The sequence below is a fragment of the Hordeum vulgare genome, chromosome 6H (genome assembly GCF_904849725.1).
Source record: "Hordeum vulgare subsp. vulgare chromosome 6H, MorexV3_pseudomolecules_assembly, whole genome shotgun sequence".
In the NCBI taxonomy this organism is placed as follows: Eukaryota; Viridiplantae; Streptophyta; class Magnoliopsida; order Poales; family Poaceae; genus Hordeum; species Hordeum vulgare.
The window spans coordinates 355,383,097-355,407,926 of NC_058523.1; the positions used below are offsets into that span (position 1 = coordinate 355,383,097).

Here is a 24,830-nt window from a genome sequence, read left to right on the forward strand (position 1 = left end):
ATAGGAGTAGCAACAAGAGAACACGCACGTGCACGAGATAGCAACATGAGGAGATTAGCGACGTGGAATCATGGGAGCAATAGAGGAAAGTATTATTTGGTTGTTGGCTTTCCGCCGTTACCAATGGTGTGGCTGACATCGTCCCTTCTGGTGTTGGCTGGAGTCAATCTGAAAGAAGCCCAGCCGCCGCCGTTGCCGCTCATGACAAGTCGCCACCGTCGTTGCTCCTGGCTGAGATGGGAACTACATAGGGATGAACGCAAACTGGGGTATCCTTGCCTCGTGGATTACGTATGAGACTGAGAATGAGAGATGTATGGGATCTGGCCGGCTGAGGAGTGACTTTGGGCCGCTAGGCTGTTCTTTCCTCTGTTTCAGAATTTTGCACAAAAGAATGTAATACTACGACTTGTAGCATCAAAATTGAGTGCTATTACATGATTAACCAATGCCACTAATGATGTAGTATTCATATTTGCTAAAATGTAGCCCTGTCTCTCGTAATACGCTATTGTGACGCTATTATCTGTAAAATAGCACGTTATTGATATGCACACAAATTAGGTCTCTTCTTTTGGGTACAAATGAAGTACTCCCTCCGTTTTTATTTATTCTGCATGTTAGCTTTGTTTATGGTCAAAATTATACTCCTTTTATTTTTAAATATAAATTCTTTTAGAGATTTCAATACAAACTACATACAAAATAAAATAAGTAAATCTACACTGTGAAATATGCCTATATTTGACACGCGTATATCCATATGTAGTTAATAATAAAATCTCTTCAAAGACTTATATTTACGAACGAAGAAGGTATATTTTTAACAAGTTCATATAAAAATATATTAACATATACACTACCAAATCAATACCATTGATTCATTGTTGTATATATTTTCACGCCATATAAATATGTTTATCGTAAATGTTCATATTATTTTCTACCCACGTTAAAACTAATATACATATCCCTCCATCACAGTTTATAAGGCATGCGCGTATACATAGGTCGTCAATTTGACTTATATAAAATATATTGTTTAACATAAAAATTATATCATTAAAAAATAGAATGTCTAAAGTTTCTAATGATATGTTTTTTTAATATATGTTTCTCATTAAGTTGGTCAAATTGACGACTTAAATACATATGCCGGACTTATAAACTAAAACGAAGGGAGTAGTAAATAAAAACATATATACTCCATCTCTCTCTGGTGGCTCAACAATTGTCCGAGCAGCCATGTCACGTCGAACATGTGCGTGAGGCGATGAGAAGAAGGCGCGTTGCTGAAATTGCCACTTGTTGGCGCTCCAGCGACGCTTGAGACGGGTGGGCATCTCTGCTGTGGTTGTGGTGATGGATTTCGATTGTGCGGGGAGTCAAAGCTGGTGGTAAAGAAAAAGGAAAGGGGAGCAAGATTTGGAAAAATCTTATCGCGGGGTGGCCTCGCCTCTCGTGTCGTGTCGAGGGGCCACCGGCCCCGGCGCGCCTTTAATGCCCCCAGCTTATCGCTTCGAGGAGATGAACCCCACACGCCTACCCTCGCCTTCACTCACGGCGCCGCGCATGCCCGATTTTAGAAAGAGCCGAATACGATCGAGGAGGCGAGGCACGCCTGCCATCGATCCATCCACCCAGCCTGGCCGCCGGGCGGCCGACGCCGCTAGCTAGCAGCTCGATTCGATCTGGCGCTGCGCGGCGACAGCTAGCAGCTAGCGTGCTACCTAGCTAGCGCGCGCGGCCGCGGCCGCGTCCGGTCCGCAGCGCCGGCCGCCATCGATCCATTGCTCGATCGTGCCCTTGTTATGCGCTAGATCGATGCAACCAACCACCCCGGCTCTCTGGCGCGCGACGGGATCGAGTAGGAAACCCTAGCCAGCCAGCCAGCAAGCTGCGGAATGTTCCGGCGCTGCACGTTCTCCGCTCGTCGCTGCCAAACCGCGGGCCCAACACGTGCGTGCCCGGCTACCTCCCCCCAACCCCCCAGCCTATATATCCGGCCTCCCAACATCCGACTCTCCCCACCCCTCCCATCTCCCCCATCGATCTCGCAAGGAACGCCAGCGTCCGTGCCGCGTGCGGTGGCCGCGGCGGCGGTGTGCGTTGAAGGCGCGCTGCGCGGCTGCTTAGCTCGGCAAGGACCGGTTCGGGCGCCGGGCGGTGACAGAAGAGAGTGAGCACACGGCCGGCCGTTACGGCACCGCCCGGGTGTGCCGTCGCGGCCGCGTGCTCACTGCTCTTCCTGTCATCCACTCTCCCGCTTCCCTTCCGCCTTCGCCGTGGCTGGCTGCGCGCGCCAGCACACCGCCGCCGTGTCCACAGCACAGGCCGGCCGTCGTTTTTGCGTCATCGTATGCCGTACAACTACCCCGCAATTCTGTGTTCATGCCGCTCTCTGCAAGTTTCCATTTCTGGGAGGCTAGAGCGTACGGCGCCGCGCGCGTGGGTACGCTTTCCCGCACGGATTCCCTCCCTTTTTCCCTCGGTACGAAGATGCTCCCTTTTGCTTTGATAAATTCTCTCATCTTTTCCAAGGGATTTTACCGTTACCCGCTGCTGCTCACTCCGGCCTTGGGAAGGTAAAAAGGCATTTACTGCGGCGCCGCTGATTGATTCAGCTTTGGCTGGTTCCAAGAATCTGGATCTTGGAGAAACCAGGTAAAAAAAAAAAAACATAGCGGAATCGCATGGATCTCCGTAATTTTTTGTCAGATCCACTACAGTATCACATGTTTTGATTATCACTGCTTTCGCTTATGTTAGTCTGGAATGTTCATGGCAGATCAACCTACTGAGAATAGGCCGGCGATGGAAGATGTAGAGGCAAATGCGCGCATGGATCGATAACTCAGATCTGCTTACCACTTGACTCTTTGCTTGCCAGGTAATTGCAGATTTCTCGCGCAGCGCTGCGCTACATGCTGTCCCGATGTTCTTCAATTTCTTACACGTGGCGTCGCTGTCCAAAGTAATTGCTTGGTGTAACATATTTGTCTCCTATAGCCAGCTGCTTGCTGCTGGAGTAAAGGGTATGGACTGCTACCTAGGTCATTGTCGGTCACGTCACTGTTCCATTGGTGACGTCTCGTGCTTATCTTCTGGAAGAAAAGCGGCCGCGCGTAGGCTAGATTCTTCCTCTGAACACATGTGTGGAGCTGGATCCACCGATCAGTTGATTTTTGCCGAGTTTTCGGTTTGTGGAGATACACTTTGCCGTGTTTACTGCATAATTTGTTTAGGAAATTAGCCATGAATTAGTCTAATGCGGATCAACTAAAGCCCAAAATAAGAAAAAATAACGTGAAAACAAGAATACAAGAATTCCCGAGCCTTGGGATAGATCTAGAAATGTCCCTCTATCGCTCAAGGATTTACTTTTGCTTGATGTTTGATCATAGAGGCGATAATTCAAAAGGGTCACTATGCAAGAAATAGAGATCAATGGTAACGACATTAGATTATTCTTGAAAGGCAAAATATAGATCAAAGGGAACGCTAAAATGTTACTTCCTCCGTTTCACAATATAAGAGCGTTTTTGACACCCTAGCGTAAACAATGCTCTTATATTATGGGACAGATGAGGTATTTTTTTTCAACATATAATGCAGTTCTTTCTACAGAACATATTGAAAACAATAAGTAATAATGATTGTACATGAATATATTTTTTGAGAAATGAGAAAAACAATACAAACATAGACACTCACAACTTGTACGCATCCTCTCCCTGCTGAATGCATGCCGGGACACCCAGCATGAGATATTTTAGGATTAACGATTTAATCACAAGCACCTCATAGTTGACGGACTGGTCATTCCAATGAGAAACAATATAATTCTTCCACCTCAAAAGGAAACTACATTTTTCCAGTAGTTAAATGCAAATTTTTTCTGTTAAAATGCATCATTTTACTCATCTATTTCTTAGTTTGTCGTTAATTTATTAAGAACCATTCTGTGCTACCCTATACTCGTGTATTTGTTCGCAATATGACATAGTTCCCATCTAATATGAAAGCTTGATTGTTTCTTCTATTCACTTTGTTTTATATCTGTAGTATATATCCCTCCAAGTCGCCACGTAATTAAGTCCTTGCGCAAAAGAAATAGCTATGTGGGTACCATGCCAATATGCCACCTTTGAATTATTCAACAAAAAAAAAATTATCATTACAAACAAATATTCCTACTCATTGTCTTCTATGTCACATTATTCATAAACTATGGAGCCACCTCATGGTGGAGGTGGACAGTAGAGTTGTGGGACTTGACACTGCCCATGCCGCTGCTCACATTTACACACACGTCCATTCGCGGGATTAACCCTGGTCTGCGTTATTCTAGTGTGACTGGAGACACGGTATGGCGTGTGTGTTTGTTGTGCTGGCCAGACCGGCTTGTGTAATGGTGTTCTGTTTATACGTCTTTCCTCGCTTAGGAATATCTGGTATACTAGCACTCTTGCACACAGGACAACATGCGAAATTAAGGGACTCTTTGATTCACAGGATTCTAAAAACACGGAGATAGAGAAAACATAGAATTGGAATTTCATAGTCATCTCAATCCTACATGATTTTAGACTGTTTCATTGTATTATATAGGAAAAACAAAGGTTTCTTTCAAATAGGCTTGAGTGGATGCTTGAAATCATATGGTAAGTAGTAGTGAGAGATCCTATGAATCAAACAACCAACATAGAAAAAATATCTTCTAATCCTTCAAAATTTATATGGAAATCCTTGTTATTAAAGGCCGTTGAGATTGGATAGTGGGGAGGTACGGACCTTGCGAGTAATCGCATAGGTTAGTATCATACTCCCTCCGTCCGGAAATACTTGTCCTATAAATATATAAAATGGATGTATCTATAACTAAAATAAGTCTAGATACATCTACTTTTAGGACAAGTATTTCGGAACGAAGGGAGTATTATAGTAGCCTATGATACTTACTCCTAAATATATACACTATTGTAATGGTTGTATTTCCGAGCATGCATGGCTAACAATAAAGCCGGCAACTCGGTTTATCTCATTCTCACATTATTTATAGTCAATTTAATAATCAACTGAAAACTATATTTATAACACCATGTGCTGTACGAACAGCTCAAATGTTAGTTGTTTGATGAGGCCAATCCGATGGTAGAGATGTGGCAATCTGAGCACGCACTAGTAGAAAAAAGGTCTATAGCTTTGGTTCGGTTGATAATCAACTAGGACTAATGCTAGCCCCGTTCGGTCCTAAACTGGGGCTAATCGGGGCTAATGACCTTTCACGTGGTGGGGCTGGAAGCGAGGGGGGAAGGGGTATTAGTACTGGTTCGTATTATGAACCGGGGCTATTTTTTCGCTGCTTTTTTTAAGCACTTTTAGGGTTTAGGGTTTTGTATTAAATTGGATGCGGCTATTTTGCTGCCTCCTATTTTTTCATTTATTTGTTTTGGGCATTTTTTAATTCTTGTTTTACATTAAATTGGATGGTACATACACAACAATAAAGGGACGACTATATTGCACATCATCGCCACGAATATATTACATCATCTCATTCGTCGTGCTTTGTTGAACATATTACAAAATGTAGACACGAGTTACATGCACATATATGCGTGTTTTTATACTATATCATTTCATATCAATTGCATCAACGGGCAATAGTATTCTTCCTTGACATTTACGACCTCTGCATCTAAGAATCCGATAATTTTCTCTTCAATTGCTCGTACATGTTCCTGTAGTAGAAGACCGTCCTGTAACCGTTTGATCTAATTTAAAGAAGGGGTAGATATATATATCAAGGAAAACGAACACAATTCACGGTAATAAAATGAAGTTGTGAGTATTATTTATCGTACTTCCTTTTTTATGTTCCAGTTTTTGCCTATCTCATGGGTCGTCTTGTGAATGAACTCGCAAAGATAGTATCCACGTAAATTGTTCTCGTCTTCCTCCCTCAAGCATTTTACGAGAAAAGAGTTCAATCAAAAACATAATCAAGAATTATAATGATATTAAAACTAGAATAAAGATATGTGCGGACTAGCTAGTAGTTACTTACATCTATTTTTTTAAATGTAAGCTCCGACTTCCAAATGCCTCGAGCTTTGGCGGTGAACCGTTACCAAGCCCTGTCAGGAAAAGAAAATGAATAAAGGAGTTCTATATTAATTCCTTGCTATCGGGAAATGAACGAGAAGTTGCCGATAGTGTCATAATGATTGAAATTATCTTTGGAGGCATTTCTGCATGTTCGCCCGTTCATTGAGGGGTGTGCGTTCCGGGTACATGACTATTACTTGTCCCTCGTCAGGTACAATGATTACCAAAATAAAGTGGAACCTGCGCACGCATAACGAATCAATTATACACTTATAATAACATCGAGTAAGCAAAAATAAAATGTGTGTAGTAACACTCACTTGAAGTTGTAAGGAAATAGTATTTCCCTTTTGGTACCAGAAAACCTTAACCCTTGTATCAAGTTACTCTGTCTCGCGTGGCTTCGTTGCGAGACTTTGGTGATGAATGTAATATGGGTCAGTGAACCCATTGTCATAGAGTTGTCCTCTTTTGCATTCGAAAATCTTCATTCTGCAAAATTAATATAGTGATGAGTAAGATTATACTGCAAAAACAAGCTGAGTAAGACTTAATGACATAAATTAATAATACTTACAAACAATAGGCAGTGATGATAGATTTTTCGAGGGCGTCTTGTTTGTACAACTGAAATAATTCATCGAATTCAATCATTAGCATGCCTTGTCCAGTCCTGAAATGCTCGTCTTTATATGCAAGGTAGATCCAGTTTTGCTGTTCAGCACATGGTTGCATGTACCAGTCATGCAATCTTCGTATTTTTGTTGTTACCTCGTTGACTAACTCAGGTTTGACGAGAGGAGCCCTGTACTAGTACACGCATGTTATGTCTGCGAATTCTGCAAATGGTTTAAGTACTCATCAATAGACATGCCTTGAGCCTTGGCGCTTCTCTGTATAATGCAACAAACTCCGGATCGATACCAGCTGTTTTCATCATTCCTCCGCTCAACCGCAGCTCCGCTCGAGCACATCTTTGTATTGGAATACACTTTGAGCGGGGGAACGATTGGTTTTTTGTTGTCCGAGCTGGGCAACTGATTTTCCGCTGGACGTACTACTCTTCAACCTCTGCTTTTTTGCCTGAGCCGACTTGAGAATAGAGCGTTCATAGTCTGCTGGCAACGGTGGCGAGGGATCTGCAAGGGTTTTCAGCATTTTCACGCAAGCATCGTGATCTTCTGGGGTGGCCGGGAACTCTGCCTCTTCCGGCTTCTTCTTGTTAGCCGTCTCAATCTTCCAATGTTGATGCTGGGCGTCTGCCCTCTTAATATTGTCCTCTCCAGTATAGTCCCAAGGTCTCTTATCCATATGCTTATGAGGTACTTTTGAGAGGAGCGACAACTTATGTTTCGGTGATCGAAACCCCTTTCTGCCGCCACTATTAGCGGTGGTACGTTTCAGCTTTTTTCCCCTGATCCTTAGTGGACGGAGATGGCTGACGGGGCGGTGGAGACGGCTGATGCGGCGGTGGAGACGACTGCGCTGGAGACTGGTGACGCGACGAAGACAACGATTGCGCTAGACACTGGTGAGGTGGAGGAGAAGAAGAATTGCTGCTATGAGGAGTCGGTGGCCTTGGCATCCAATTTGGAAGCAAGATGTCCTGCTTTGGCCATACAACAGTTTGTTTCTTGACTTCTCCAAGTTGAGTCAAATCCCTATCTTCACCTGCAGGGTGGTCGAGCTTCAGCTCCTCATAACCGTTGATCATTTCATCCACCGCGACGACAACGCACCCTTCTGGAACCGGAGAGCAATGCCAAGTTGGATTATGTCCAATTGGTATGGCCATGCCGACCGCCACCGTCAACCTTAAGTTAGTAAATTTCACCTTTAGCTCACAAGGTGTGCTCTCTGTGATATCAGCCACTTGGTAGAGACGAGGAGGATCCGTCGTCAGTGCATCATCACCATCATCCTGGAGCTGCGTGGAAGCGACGTTGATTTTCCGATTTGATGCAGCTTCTATCATGAGCCGCTGAGATTGGCCGCTACCTTGCTGTCTGTCGATTTGATCCTGCTGCAGCCGCTTTACTGTTTCTTCTAGATTATGCAGCCGATCAGCCTCAGTCGCTTTATCACGTGTCTCTTTTTCATTTCTCCTCTGATGGCTTCTATCGGGAAATCTCTTCCTTTCCTCGAAAAACGCAAGCATCCACGACGGGGAGCCTGGTACGCCTCGTGCTCGCCCTTTGTGTTCCTTATTCCCAAGGGTGCGTGTGAGCTCGTCCTTCTCTCGATCGGGAACGATCCGTCCCTCTTCAACATCTTGTACTGCACGTCTAATGTCCTCGATGGATAGGGGATTATCTTTGTGTCTTTTGTTATATATTGCCTTCCCTTCTTTGTCCAACAAGCCCCCATGCACGTAAAATCAGTTTCTTCCCCGTTCGAGCCATCTTAAGGGCTCTGGAGTTATATTTTTTTCCATAAATGATGCCTCAAGTGCTTCTCACTTAGCCATCTTACCGCCGTAGCCACCACGCCCCATAATATGGTGGTACTTCCTCTTACCTGCATTCATCTTATTTGTTGCACACTTTTTCAAGGCGTCCTCCGATTTCTTGTATGCCACAAATTCGGCCCAGTAGGCTTTTATCTTCTCATAGCCGTGAACGAAATCTGGAGTCTTATCTTTCAAGATAAATTCCTGGTGCAATCTTTTTTTCTAGCCCGTGAATAGATCGGCCATCTTCTTAAGAGCCCACTCCTTGACTTTTTTCTCTAGGGCCTCTTTTCGCATCTTCATTTCCTCCTCATTTGGCTCCTCCTCATCTAGATCCACCTCTGGCGCCGACAGGGTGAAATGAAGCATGAGCTTTGTCCAAAGGTTTTCTTTGGCTGTTGTGCCGACATATGAGACATCTTTCTCCCTTGGCTTAATACATTCTCGAGTGGTGATATGGATGTGGTCCCTAACAACAACTCTGACGCTTTCACAAACTTCTGCTTTACATCTGTAGGAGCAATTGGTTGCCCGACATTTGAGACTGTTTCGATCCTGTATCGCTCACCGTCATCCAGCTTCTTGGTTGGGCCTCATTTTGTCCGTACTGAAGTTTTGCTCGATCTGGAGGGCTAAATGTCAGGACCCCGATCCTGAGTCATAAGAACCTAGCCTGTAACACATCACATCACTTTGCGGCCTCACGCACGGTAAACTCCACGGCTGCCACCTTACCTTGGCCAGGACCATTTACGTCTTTTGGCTCACGTATATGAATATGTTGCTAGCGTTCATTCGACAAAGAACCCGGGTCGACATGACTAGTTATAAACCCCAGCGGTACAACCGTACAGGGACAGGCATACATAACCAAGCAAAGGAGGTGTCGGTCATCAGCGTGTGTAGACGAGTCGTAGCAAGCTACAAGGACTCCATTACATCGCGTGACATTTCCCCGAGGGGACAGACACAGCAGCAAAGAAGGATACATGCCGGTCAATCAACGTGTTCCGAGCAGTAGCAAGCTACCAAGGCTCGATGGAAGCACAAAGAGGCATTTCCCTGTAAAGAGTACTACTAAAGGCAAACAACTAGGTGTCGAATCCCACACATATAATGCATTTCAAACATACAAACATTATGCACGATATGTGTAGATACAACATGGCATCACAACATAACTCTATGACTCAAGCATTTATTAAAGACTCATAAGAGTCAACATAATATGATATTACAAACAGGGGTCTCGTGACCCGACACTCAAGTCATACAAACAACAAGCGGAAGCAATTCATGTCTGGGTACAGACATCTACTAAAAGTGGCTGGAAGAGCCTGAAAAGCTACTACGACCCTACCAAAGGAGCCAGACCTCTGTCTGGGATTCCCAAGCTATTCCGGTCAACACCGAACACGTCGCGTAGAAACCTTAATGAGACTAAATCTTCTCTGCAAAACATAAATAAAGCAACCGTGAGTACAAAGGTACTCAGCAAGACTTACATCAGAACTATCAACATATGCATCATGTTTCAATGGAAGGATTGTGTGGTTTGATTGCAGCAAGCCAGCTTTGACTCTTGGCTAACCTGTACTACGACTATAAGTTCTTTCTTTGAGGTGGGATAGCGCACACGAGTCCACATATTCACCAATTCAATACCCTACTATGGATTCACTCTCGTCTCCCTACGAGAAGGCCTTCCATAGCACTCACACTTATCTTGCATGTTTTAGAGTATCCATTTAAATTGTCTATGTACCACGTAATGTTTCCAAGTAGTCCATAACCGAGGACGCGGCTATTCGAACAGATTGAATCACCCTGCAGGGGTATACTTCTTCACACATGCTCCCACCACTTAGCACCATATGCTCGTCATGCATCTCGGCAACCTTCAAGCGGAAGCACTGGCGTGGGTGTCGGCCACGACCGTTAACCACACAAGACCCTAGTCCAGGTTTATCGCCTATTTGAGACTGAACCCGCAAGGAAGTCGGGCCGAGGTTTCCTCTACGGCCCCAAACGATGCGCGCAGGGTTCCCAAGCCCACCATTCGGGTGCCACTTGGTACACCGTGCCACTGTGTATCTACCGTAGTGAAGCCTACCCCGTCGGGCAGAGCTAAACACGGCCGCCAACACTTTTCGTACAAACACCAGAAACTAATTGCAACTCCTGGACAGAGATCTAGGCAATTAATAAGCTGAGCGGGGTCATATTTCAGGGCCCAATGCATGGTAGTATCTTGTCTTGGATAACATACACAGAACTCAGTTCTTAAGGACGGTCCCAATGAGAGAACCCGCCATGTACTCCTACATGGCCTCTCATCGCTATCTTTACCAAATCAGATTCACACCTTTACTCTCACACTGTAGAACATGATCACAACCATTCCGATTCATCATCCAGATGGATCAGACCCGACACGACTCTAAGCATAGCAGGCATTGTAAACAAGCATGGATGAGTAAGCACAACAAGGCTCAAGCAGTTGCTACTCATGCTAAGTGGTTTCAACTATTTACTGTGACAAAATCAGGTCATGCAGAGGAATGGGTTCAACTACCGATAACATGCACAGTTGAATCGTGTTTGTCCTAATGCAGTAAAAGAGAGCAGGAGCGAGAGAGTGGGTTTATTTCAATATGCTCAAGGGGGGTTTGCTTGCCTGACACGTCTGAAGATAGCAATGAGTGTTCATCAATGTCAACGATCACATCGTCGGAAACATCGTTTAGCGAGGGGGAACAACACCGGCAAACAAGAAAGAACAACAATTACTTCACGGAAATGCAACACTATGATGCATGCTCAAGACATGAAATGAAAGGTGGAAGGGCTAATGTGGCTATCATTTCTTAAGGTGCAGCTGGGTTTGAATTAGGATCCAAACATCACTTCAAGCCGGGTATTTCCCCGGGTAGCCTTTTAATTGATTTGACCTGATGCTCATAACAAATTATTCCAACATGTATGGAGTTAGTATTTTGAGGTACTGATTTGCATTGACTAATGTTGAGCATAGTAATTGAAGTGGAATTAAAATAAGTATCAATTTCCAACTCCAAACTATTTATTAAACTTACCCTATTCATCATTTTGCCTATTTGGTGTTGTTAACTTTTTCAAACATACATGAAAATGCCATAATCAGATTCCTTGGATTTTTCTGATACTTTTTTATATATAAATTATTTTCATCCGAGTTATATTTTAATTTCTATGATTTTTGCAAGTCTTAGGCATTTTCTGGAATAATTTTATAAACAGAAAATACTATTATTGCATCACCACTGACGTCAGCAGGTCAACTGGCCGGCTAGGTCAAACCTGACAGCCAGGGCCCACTAGTGAGTGACACAAGTTTTAAAAAGAGTTTAATTTTAATCTTTTATTCCTAATTAGGGTCTGGGCCCACTAGTCAGTGAGTCTTTAGGTTTAATTAATCTGATTAGTTAGTTTTTGTGATTGACTTAATTTAAACAGGACTGGGCCCCACCTGTCTGTGACTCAGGGGAGTCAAACCCTTGGTCGACAGGGTCAGTCCCACCAGCGGCTCGACGCCGGTGAGGTCCGAGATGGCGGAGGTGATCGGAAATCACCCTCCGGCGACCATGCGAGCGGCAGAAGCTACCTACATGGAGATGGGACTCGCCCGCATCCATTCCAGCCGATTTGGAGCTCTGAGGTGGCCTGGAGCAACGGAGGCGACGAGCGGGGCGGTCGCCGGAGTTCGGCCACGGTGGGGATCGAGGCCACGGGGCACGGAAGAGTGAGTAGAAGATGGCTACGGCTTCCTGCGGGCGTGGAGACCACAGGGAGGTGCTCGGCAGCGGCCCTAGGTGGCTCTAGCCACGACGGCGCCATGGCCGGCGGCAGGAGCTTCGAACTCCGGTGGCACGGGGTGCTAGGAGAGGGGAACGGCGATGAGGCAAGGGGGAAACGGATCCGGAGCTCACAGGGATTCGATTGGAGCAGACGGCGAGCTCGGGGACACTTTGTTTGGCGCGAATCGACGAGGAAGGTCCGGCGGCCGGAGGTGGAGAAGATGGCGGTGAGGCGATGACAGGGGGCCTCCGGGCTTGATTCCTTCGGCATGGAGGAGGTACTCGTCGTGGTGGAGAGAATGGGCTGCTCAGGGGGCCTTCGCTGCGGTCGGAAAGACGCCGGTGAGCTCAAGCAGAGCTCGGCCATGGCGGGAGGAAGAAGAGCAGAGGGGGAGAAGGAGGAATGGATGAGGCAGAGGGGTTCGAGGGAGGAGGAAAAGCAAGGCACGGGGGAGGCATCACGCTGGCTAGGATGGACAGGTAGGCAGGGAGGAGGTGGCGCCCTGGCGAGCTCGCCGTCCCCTGCTTCTCCTCTGCCTTCTGGGAAGAGGAGGGAGACGACAGGGGACCCCCCTGGTTGGTTGGGCCTGGAGTGGCGACATGTAAGTTCTTCTCTGTCTTTTTCTTTTTCTGTTTTTATTTCTTTCTGGCATTTAGGTTTAGGTTTTAAAGTAAAATGTTTAGATATTTTATAAAACCCTAAATTAGTGTTATGTGACAGTGATAAAATTAAGCAATGCCACATAATAGTTTCAACATTTTTGAAACTCTAAAATCGAAGGAATCAAATTAATTCCATTCCAAATAGCTATTTAGTCAAATCAAAAATCCATTTCAAAATGTTTCTGTGACTTCAAATTTTGGTTTGACAAATTTGTTTTATGTCACTATTTTACCAAGTATTTGGAACATTTTCTTAGTCCCTTTTAAGGTATTAATATTTATTGCCTTGTTGTCAATTTTTCAAATCATTGGGGTTTTGATCACTTCCCAATTGTAGATCATCCCCATTGTATTAAGTTGATTTGAATGCATGCATGAATGCTCACTGATGCAACTAACTACAAACCACAATCTAGGGGTGTGACACTAAAATAAAGAGTTAATATATGTATATAGCAGAGGGTTAATTTATTAATATATATATGCACCTCGACGAAGCGGTCGACTTCTCCCTCGTCGGCTTCTTCCTCATTGGAGCCGCCGATTCCTCCCTCATCCGAGGCGTGGGCGTCTACCTCACCGAAGCTTCTACCTGGTGTGTTGAGAGACTCATCTCCCTCGTCGGACTCGTTCAGAAACTGATTGGTGACATCGACATCGCAAACTAAAATACCATCCCCGCGGATGACACCATGCATCACGTCTTCCTGATATTCGTCTCTGCCGTGTATTGGATCCATAGTATCTACAAATTAATTAAACATAAGGAACTAAATTAACTAACAACTAAAACTCCCGCTTATATACATCGAATAATCCACTTAATTAATGCATCATCGAATAATCCACTTAATATTATCGAATATATAATCTGGAATACATAAATAATACTTCTCTCGAATACACTAATACATCGAATAATATATAACTGATCAACCAACAAAGAGCCATCGTTGTAATGAGGCGCAGGCGGTGGACACCCATGTGCAGGGACTATCACCGGATCATAGCTCGGGTGAGATCCCTGAAGAACTTGCCAGGTACTGGAGAACCTGGCATCCAACGCCTTCATGTAGCGACGGACGTGCTCGTCCTCCTCCCTGACACGGCAACGTACCTCCTCCTCGGGGGCTGGCAACCTAGGCACCGAAAGTGGCCCCCGCGATCACCATCAAAGAAGCTTCGGGTCGATGACGGGAGCCCGGTTCCTCACCAAGGTGCGCGCCCCGGAAGGTAACTCCTCGCACTGCCAGCCCGGCGGAGCCCAGTCGACGACGAGGATGCGGGTCGGGCATCGTATGTCCTACTATTTAAATTTCTACTATTTAATAAACTTTTCTAAACTTCTACTCCCTCCGTTCCAAAATATAAGACCTTTTAAAGATTTCATCAGAAAACTACATACGGAGAAAAATGAGTGAATCTCAAAATGAGTGAATCTGTACTCTAAAATATGTCTAATGGATTCTCTTAACCTTTAAGGAATTTAACAAAATGGCGACGTTCTGGATGTGTAGAAAATTATTTATATTTTTTCTGATCTCATCTATCCTTCTATATGTCATATTGTCTACTGTCAAAGGATCCAAGAAAACCATGACTTCATCTAACATAATATTAATAGGCGCATGATGCTATGAAGCTTTACAAATATGTTTTGTAACAGAATCCCGAATAGGATAATTAGCTTTTTGGTACGCGGTTCAAAAAGAGCCATTCGAATATCGATATTTGGAAGGACCTTGCTGAACTTCATACCAAAAAACAAATTATTCTATCATAAACTCCGTTCCAAAACAACTTTCAAGGGCTTGATAGCGCCATGCGTCTGTTACTACCAGGTAATGATGAAGCCATGGATTTATTCATGAAAACCATGACTTCATCATTACCTAGTAGTAATAGATGGATGATGCTATGAAGTTTTACAAAGTTGTTTTGTAACGGAATCCCGAATAGGATAATTAGCTTTTTGATACGCAGTTCAAAAAGAGCCAATCGAATATCCCTATTTGGAAGGACTTTGCCAAACTTCATACCAAAAAACGAATTATTCTATCAGGAACTCCGTTCCAAAACAACTTTCGAGAGCTTGATAGCGCCATGCGTATGTTACTACAAGGTAATGATGAAGCCATGTATTTCTACAAGAAAACCATGACTTCATCATTACCTAGTAGTAATAGACGCATGATGCTATGAAGCTTTACAAAGTTGTTTTGAAACGGAATCCCGAATAGGATAGTTAGCTTTTTGGTACGCAGTTCAAAAAGAACCATCCGAATATCACTATTTGGAAGGACTTTGCTGAACTTCGTACCAAAAAACGATTTATTCTATCAGGAACTCCGTTCCAAAACAACTTTCAAGAGCTTGATAGCGCCATGCGTCTGTTAGTACCAGGTAATGATGAAGCCATGGATTTCTTCAATACTTTGACAGACAACAACGTCACATATAGAATCTAGCTAGCTAGGTTACATAAATGAGACCAAAAAAAGATTGAATCAACTTGTGCACATACATAATGGGGCACTCTTGACAAATCCATTATTAACACTAACAATGTTGTTTTCTCTAGCTTAACCTACATCTAAAAGAAAATTCACTTAAACATATACAATCTACAATCTACAAATATTCTACAATTTACAAATATCACTTAAATCACTACAAATATCATTTAAGCATATGCTTAAGTGATATTTTTAGTGATTTAAGTGATATTTGTAGATTGTAGATTTGTATATGCTTAAACACTAACTGTGACCTAAACTAAAAGGCCCTAAACTAAATTACTTAACATAAAAGAAACATGCATACTTAACCCTAAACTAACAATAACATATTAATTAACACTAACTGTGACCGACAAATAACACAAATAACCTATTTAACACTAACCTACCTAACCCTAAATTCACGAAATATTCTACAAATAACAGTTAAGCATATACAATAGCAAAATTAAGCAATAATCTACAAAACACTAATTAGGAATCTATATACGTACAAAACAATTAAGCACATAAGCATGTCGACGATCGAGAGAGGAGAGGAGAGAGGCTCACCGGCCACATGGGATGTTGGATAGAGGAGGGCGTCAGAGGCGGGGAGGAGCGCGACACCAGCGCCGGGGAGGAGGGCGCGTGAGGAGGTCCGGCGCCGGCGAGCATGACGGTAGCAGGGTGTCGACGACGGGGAGGAGGGCGCGCGAGGAGGTCCAACGCCGATAGGAGGACGGAAGGGCGACAACGATGGCGAGTAGGACGACAGGGCGACGGCGACAGCGCGCAGCCTGGCGGCGTCGAGTAGTTCGTCCGGTGCTGCAGGCGAGCGAGAGGAGGAAGAAAGATCGAACCGGCGATTTGGGTTGGACATTTCCAACTCCCGCTTATATAGGTAGAGCTTTAGACCCTTTTTCGGCAGCCCAAAAGGTGGGAAGCACGGGCCTTTAGTCCCGGGTCGTGGCTCCACCTGGGACTAAAGGGGTCTTTAGTCCCGGTTCGAGCCCCGACCCGGGAGTAAATGCCTGGCTGGCTCCGGCGCGGCGTAGGGCAATCTTTAGTCCCACCTCGCCGAGCGAGGAGCGCTGAGAGTGCTTTAGAAGCACTACCGCACCAGCTCATTTGAGCTTCTCTCTATTGCAGGCCTGTGGGCCTAACTCTCCTCTCGTTGCCTATTGAGCCCCGCGAGCCTGCATCCTGGCCCACATGTCAGTTAGGTTTCTAGTCGTATGGAGGCCGTGATGGACCAATAGGCGGCATTTTTTTACTTTAATAATTTTTAGTCCTAGTTTATATTTTAATTCTTTGCAATTAAAGATTTTTTTCTCTTTTATTTTAGTTTTCCATTTAAGATTTTAACAAAAAAACTTTATGAAGATTGTTTTGAGTTGATATTTTTTGTTTCTTTTTAGTTAATGTTTTACTTGATTCTTTTGACAAATAAAACAGTTTGATAATTTTAGTTCATTATTTTTAGTTAATATTTTAGTTGATTCTTTTTAGTTGACATCATAAATTTTCAACAATTTCTCACTTCATTTGATATTTTTCATGCATTTAATTATTTGTTTTTGAGCTAATTGACCCTGAAATTGAAAAGCACTACAAATTAACTCTGAAAATGTTGAAAGTTGGCATGGTATCATCATTTCACCCACATAGGATGTGCTAAAAAGTTGAGAGGTTTGCAACAAAATCTAGATGCACTTCGTGTACAAAACGGACAATCTCTTTCGAAGTATTAGGGTTTGGAACGAGAACTCATTTGTTACAAATGGATTTCACTTTTTTTAAACTTATTTGAACTCCATACTTTTTGTGTGTTCAAAGTGCACCATTCAAAGGCACATCACAAATTTTCAATAATTTCCGACTTCATTTGGTATTTTTCGTGCATTTACTTATTTGTTTTTGAGCTAATTGACCCTGAAATTGAAAAAGCACTATAAATGAACTCTGAGAATGTTGAAAGTTGGCATGGTATCATCATTTCACTCACATAGCATGTGCTAAAAAGTTTAGAGGGTTAGGACAAAAACTGGATGCACTTCGTGTATAAAACGGAGAATCTCTTTCGAAGTATCAGAGTTTCGAATGAGAACTCATCTGTTACAAAGGGATTTCATTTTTTGAACTGATTTAAACTCCATACTTTTTGTATGTTCAAAATGCACCATTCAAAGTCACATCACAAATTTTCAACAATTTCTTTCGAAGAATCATCAGTACACATCACATAAAGTTTAATACATTAGTACACATCACATAAAGTTTAAAACATTACATAGATTTATATTTCGATCCCTTGCCTATGATCGCTTTGGCTGTAACCATGGATCATCTTCATTATTTAACGTGATGCTTGGGTCAATTCTCACTATGAAGGGCGGAATTTCATCAAACTTATTATAATCTGCTGACATGTCTGTCTTGTCCTTGATCTCCATGATGTTTCTTTTCCTTGAAAAAACTATGTGACGCTTTCTCTCATCGTCCGATGTATTCATTTTCTTGTTTTATTTCAGTCTGGAGGACATGTCTTTTATGTAGAAAACCTGAGCCACATCATTGGCTAGGACGAATGGCTCATCTCTGTAACCAAGATAGTTGAGATCAACTGTTGTCATTCCGTACAACTGGTCTACCTTTACCGCTTCTCCATTCATGTTCACCCAACTACACCGAAACAAAGGGACCTTTAAAGTAGGTCCGTAGTCAAGTTCCCATATCTCCTCTATGTAACCATAGTATGTGTCCTTTTTCCCATTCTCGTCTGTCACATCATAGCGGACACCACTGCTTTGGTTGGTGCTCTTTTTATCTTGGGCGGTCATGTAAAATGTATTCTCGTTTATCTCGTATCCTTGGAAATGTAGTATAGTCGAAGAAGGTGACGCGACCAACAAGTAGAGTTGATCTCCAACAATGTTGTCATTAATGAGACGTGCTCGCAACCAAGTGCCAAAAGTATCCATGTGTTTTTCTTCAATCTAGGAGATAGCCTTCCCTGGGAACTTTTTAGAACTGTGTAGTGTGCTTGAGTGAAAGAATGCCCGTACCTACATATCACTGCTTTCTTGCCTAGTGTGTCTTTTCCACTCAGTCTCCCCTCATGCCGCGATTCAGGAACACGAATTGGCTTAAGGTCAGGAAGAAAGTGTACACAGAACTCAATGACCTCCTCTGTTCCATAACCCTTGGAGATGCTTCCTTCTTGCCTAGCACGGTTATGAACATATTTCTTTAAGACTCCCATGAACCTCTCGAAGGGGAACATATTGTGTAGAAATACATGACTGAGAATGGAAATCTGGTCGACTAGGTGAACCAGGAGATGCGTCATAATATTGAAGGACGGGGGGAACACCAACTCAAAACTGACAAGACATTGGACCACATCCTTCTGTAGCCTTTCCAGACATTCTCAATCGATTACATTCTGATATATTGCATTGAGGAATGCACATAGCTTCACAATGGGTAATCGAACATTTTTCCCGTAGAAGCCCCTCAATGCAACCGGAAGCAACTGCCTCATAATCACGTGGCAATCATGAGACTTCGGGGTCTTGAATTTTTCCCTGTCATATTTATTATTCCCTTTATATTTGACGAGAAGCCAGCGGGGACCTTCATACTGCTCAGGCATTCAAAAAAGATTTCCTTCTCTGCTTTGGTAAGAGCGTAGCTGCTTAAGATTGACGCACTTTATCAGTCTTCTTGTCGTATGGGTCTTTCATACGTTGCTGGTCCTCCCGTGCTTCTGTTGTATCTTTTGTCTTCCCATACACGCCCAGGAAGCCTAGCAGGTTCAGGCAAAGATTCTTCGTCACGTGCATCACGTCGATTGAAGACCGAACCTCTATGTGTTTCCAATAGGGTAGCTCCCAAAATAAAGATTTCTTTTTCCACATGGGCACGTGTCCGGTAACGTCGTCTTTCGGAACATATTGACCGCCAGGACCCTTTCCAAATATTACTGTTTGATCCAAATCCTTGACCATAGCCAATAACTAATCACCAATAGGGAGGTTAGGCTTCTTCCGGTGATCTGCCTCACCGTTGAAATGCTTGCCTTTCTTTCTTACGGGATGATTGGTCGGAGGAAATTGATGACACCCCAGGTAGACAACCTTCTTAGATTTTTTCAAATATGTATCTTTAGTCTTATCTAAACAGTGCATGCATGCATTGTATCCCTTGTTTGATTGTTCTGAAATGTTACTAAGGGTAGGCCAATCATTGATGGTTACAAACAACAATGCTCGTAGGTCAAATTCCTGTTGTTTGTGCTCATCCCACACACGTACACCTGGTTTGGCCCACAACTACAAAAGTTCATCAACTAATGGCCTTAGGTACACATCAATGTCATTGCCGGGTTGCTTCGGTCCTTGGATGAGCACTGACATCATAATGAACTTCCGCTTGATGCACAACCAAGGAGGAAGGTTGTAGATACATAGAGTCACGAGCCATGTGCCGTGACTGCAGCTCTGCTCCCCAAAAGGATTCATGCCGTCTGTACTTAGACCAAGCCATAAGTTCCTTGGGTTATCTGCAAAGTCCGACCACTCCCTCTCGATTTTCCTCCACAGCGACCCATCTGCGAGGTGTCTCAACTTTTTCCCGTCTTTCTTACGCTCGTCTTTGTGCCATCGCATCAACTTGGCATGCTCATTGTTTCTGAACAGACGTTTCAACCGGGTATTATAGGAGCATACCACATAACCTTAGCAGGAACCTTCTTCCTGGGGCTCGTCATCGCCCTTAACATCACCAGGGTCATCCTGTGTGATCTTGTATGACATGCAGTGCATACCGGGCATTTATCCATATTCTCGTACTTCTCACCGCGGTATAGGATGCAGTCATTAATGCATGCATGTATGTTCTGCACATCTAATCCAAGAGGGCAGATAGCCTTCTTTGCTTCGTACGTAGTCTCAGGAAATTTTTTATCCTTTGGAAGCTTCGGCTTCAATATTTTCAGTAATTTCTCAAATCCCTTGTCAGATAAACCAGTTTATGCCTTCCGTTTCAAAAGTTCCAGTGTGGTACCGAGCTTTGTGCTGCCATCTTCGCAATTTGGCTACAACAACTTTTTATGATCCTTTAGCATGGCCTCCAATTTTATTTTCGCCTTTTCTATATCGCATTCTCTCTTTGCATCAGAAATGACCCGACCAAGACCATCAGCGGGCTCATCTGATGCTGGTTGTTCTTCACCTCCTTCTTCTTCATTGTCTTCCATTGTAGTATCACTGTATTCTTCAGTGAACGTAGGATAGTTGTCATCATCATCTTATTCTTCATCGTCTTCCATCCTAACCCCTCTTTCTCCGTGCATGTTCCAACAATAATGTGTGGGCATGAAACCTCTCTGAAGCAAGTGGAGATGAATGGTTTTCGAGCTAGAGTACTCCTTCACATTTCGACACCCAACACACGGACAAGGCATAAAATTATCCACTTTGTTTGCCTCAGCCACATCGATAAATTTCTGCAGGCCTGCAATAAATCTAGAACTGCGTCGTTCGCCGTACATCCATCGCTTCCATGCATCGGTCTGGCATCATACATGAATAGTGAAATGACCACCGTACATTAACACATGCAATATTTGTATATCAATTAGAGATGAAAAGGATAAGGTTGCTATCCTCGGTCGAGGATACCATTTTGTGTGAACTTAAATGTGACTCGGGCATTAGTCACCGTAATCCATTGACGGTTTATCTGTATTATGAAATTAAGTATATCAAAAAACCATTGCAGAACATCATGAATAGAGAAATGACCAAATTAATGCAAGTTCATCATCACATTAAAACCAAAGTACAATAGTGATCAAATGTTATTATTGCAAAAATAAATACATAAAATTCTCTCATAAAACAACATACAACTATGTAAAACATTTAAATGCAGCAACAAATGCGATCAAAATCGCAACTAAGGTAACAATTGACCCAACAGCATAATGATCCCAAGCCTCTTTATCAATGGCATATTTTCTCATATTCCTAATCTTCAAGTACATTTCATCCATCTTCAAGTGCATTGCATCCATCTTCAACCGCATCGCATCCATCTTCATCTTGCGATCATCGACGACATCGGCAACATGCAACTCCAGTTCCATATTCTTCTCCTCAATTATTTTCAATTTTTTCTTCAAGTAATTGTTTTCCTTTTCAACCAAATTTAACTTCTCGACCAGAATTTCTATGTGGGTGGGAATTTCCAGTTCACATACCTCCTAGTTTAAAAAATATATGTCACGTTGGTCATAATTTTCATAAACACTAAATAAAACAAATAGTTATAAAAGATAATATATACCACATCCAAATCATAGATAGGACGAGGGCCGACGAAGGCGGATACCAAAACCATCGCACTATATAATATAAAAAATAATGAAAGTAAGTAATTTATACAAGTATCTATCTGAATCATACAAGTAAGATTTTTTTTCTTTTAAAAAGAAGACAAGAACAAGAGGCTCACCACGTTGGTCCTCGCGACGAGATCGATGCGGGCGATCGACAACAGTGAGGAGGGGCACGAGACGGCACCCTACACATGTGCAGACTCTAATAAGTTAATTTGAGCTCAAATTTTGCATCTAAAACAAAATAACTCACACACACACTCCTGCACTAAAACCCACAAACCACTCTACTTTTAGAGCATTTGAAATGAGCTAAACAAGCAGTGAGAGATGAAAGGATGAAGTAGATAACTTTTTAGAACACTTGTGTAGTTGGTGCATGACCAAACCTAGAGAAATATTGAGAAAAATGGAGCTTGGAGGTCGAGCTTGGAGAGGAGAAAGCTTAAGTAGTGTGGTTCGGGCATTAAATCGAACAACTCATATGCATGAACTAGAAGAGTGGCAAGAGCATGGCATGCACACCTCAACAGCCAAAAAATAGAGGAGAGGGTGGCAGGGGCGAGGGTATATATAGGCAACACTTTTGTCCCGGTTTTTGTCTAAAACCGGGACTAATAGCCTACCATTTGGTCCTGGTTTTGGCCACAAACCGGGACTAATGCTCCGCGGCATGCCACGTGGTAGTCACTGGATATTTTGTGCTCCGAGACTAATGAGATGAACTGAACCGGGACCAATGCCTAGCATTGGTTTTGGTTTTAATTTGAACCGGGGCTAATGGTCTTTTGTGCTCCGACCGAAAGACCCATTTTCTACTAGTGACGTTTGGCCATTGGATATCCTCTTCACTCCAGATGTACTATCTAGAAGTTCCATGGTTGATGCACAAAACTAAAAAATAAACAAGTACTTCTCCTTTGTCGAATGTTCTATACTTTGATCTTTCAATTTTCCTTCTAAATAAATTACTGCCCTCTTTACTTTAACATACAAACTTCAAATCATAGACACTTCTCTGTGTGGTAGACGCTTCCACGAATTCTCTTTAAAAAAATGCTATTCAATTTCTCTTTATATTTTTTCTTTCATTTCAAGCCTATAATAGCGCTTTCGTAAAGTATTTTTGTTTTTCAATATACTAGAAACAAATGTTTTGGATATATGTCAGATGAGATTTGAGTTGTATATACCTTAGAGTTGTATTACTGTTAGCTGTATAACTACGAGGATTAAATCTACATCTTATATATATGTTAGGTATATATGACTTCAAACTCATATGTTTTGCATGTTATAAAGTGGCATGGCAATACACATTCGACTTCGGTTATCTAAGTTCACACGTGAAATATACCTGTACCTTACTAGTAGTAATATTTGTCCATAGATACATATTAATGTCTAGCCCACCCATTCTCTTGCAAAATTTGTTAGATCATGTACTACACCTAGGTACAAATCTACAATTTACTCAGCTTCTCCCACCCCTCCTCTCTTTTCCAACCCATTATAAATCTAAAGTTGCAACCATTATATCCCATTGATGTCACGTTATTACGAAAAAACACCATTTATTATTTTGTAAGATCCATAAGGAGAGGAACTACTAGGATTAATCAAATTAATGTTTTCTCATATTAGACGTGGGTCGATAGCTCTTGTGCGACATCTTTCACGTGAATTGGAAGAAATGAGACGTCTTTCATTCGTATTGCCTTGGCGCGACACTTTTAAGCGAGGAAATAGCCCACACACGACATGGCCCTTAATCTGAACTGATGCCCTCATTAACTGTTAGGGGCTGGACCCACAACTTATCCACGTAACCACGGACCCTACTTGGCAGTCCATCTAGTTACGGCCCACTTGTCAGTGCATCAGGTGAAACGTGTCTTAGGGCTTGGACCCACAACTTATCCATGTAAGCATGGGACCCACCACTTGTCCACTAAGCGCGGGACCCATCTCTTCGCATCTAGAAGAGACGACCGCCTGTGCCCGTCCGCCCGCCGCCGTCCATTGCTTCCCCTTTCCCTATTCTTCCTCTTCTCCAGTGACCTAGTGCACATGTTCACCTCCTCCACCATGAACTCAAAATGGCGTCAGTATGGTCCAGTGCCGCTCACAAGGTGCCCTGACTGCCCATGCCCGGAGCCTCTAAAATGGCTGGTCACTAGGATTGATGATAATGGAAATCTTGGGTAGGAATTTGTGAAGTGCTTCAGCAAAACAATGGCAGGAAGTGATGGCAAGGTTATATCTCATTTCTTAGCTCGTTCTTTCACTACTGTTTGCTCAGATTTCTCCATATTTTGTTTTTCCCTCGAATTTGGAATTTAGGGTTCATATTGTTGTTTTCAGATCCTGAAGTAATGCACCCATTTCGAGTGGATGGATGAATATGTTGAGATTATTCAGTTCGAGGGCTACATTGATTCGAGCGGGGCTGCAACCTAGGAGCTTAATTTCGGTGGGGTACCGCAGATGGAGAATTTGGGAGCTCGGACAGAGGGACAGGCAGAGTCGTGCCAATGGCGAGGCATGCGCGCAATGCTGAACTGCACTTGGAGTCTGAACTGATCGGGGAACTAAAGAAGATCAAGAAAAATCTAATGGAGATGATCGATTTGCAGAAGCAAGCAAATTTCATGGAAGGAGGGTTTTATTGTTGTATCAATGCTCTGTTTTTGTTTTACTTGTTGTTCATCCATCATTAGAGGGGGCATTTAGGTCTGTCAGGGCATAGGGTGCGATTTGTGTGTCATGCCAAGTTCATGTAATTGAATCGAAGCAAGCCCGTGTGCGACATTTTTCATGTTATTCGCAGGGAATATTCAATGTTCATGCTCTGGTCTTCTTCTTGA

The 24,830-nt window shown here is 43.1% G+C and overlaps 1 long non-coding RNA gene across 3 annotated transcripts; it reads left to right on the top strand.

Annotated features, from left to right (window-relative positions):
- The first annotated feature begins 1,679 nt into the window (after positions 1 to 1,679).
- On the top strand, positions 1,680 to 24,830 carry LOC123406013. 3 transcript variants are annotated; one of them, XR_006611997.1, is made up of 3 exons: positions 1,762 to 2,664; positions 2,789 to 2,890; positions 24,328 to 24,830. It is a non-coding gene; the product is annotated as an uncharacterized LOC123406013 (long non-coding RNA). The 3 variants fall into 3 exon arrangements; XR_006611996.1 differs by lacking the exon at positions 24,328 to 24,830 and having other exon boundaries at positions 1,764 to 2,452; positions 2,542 to 2,664; positions 2,789 to 3,292; XR_006611995.1 differs by lacking the exon at positions 24,328 to 24,830 and having other exon boundaries at positions 1,680 to 2,664; positions 2,789 to 3,292.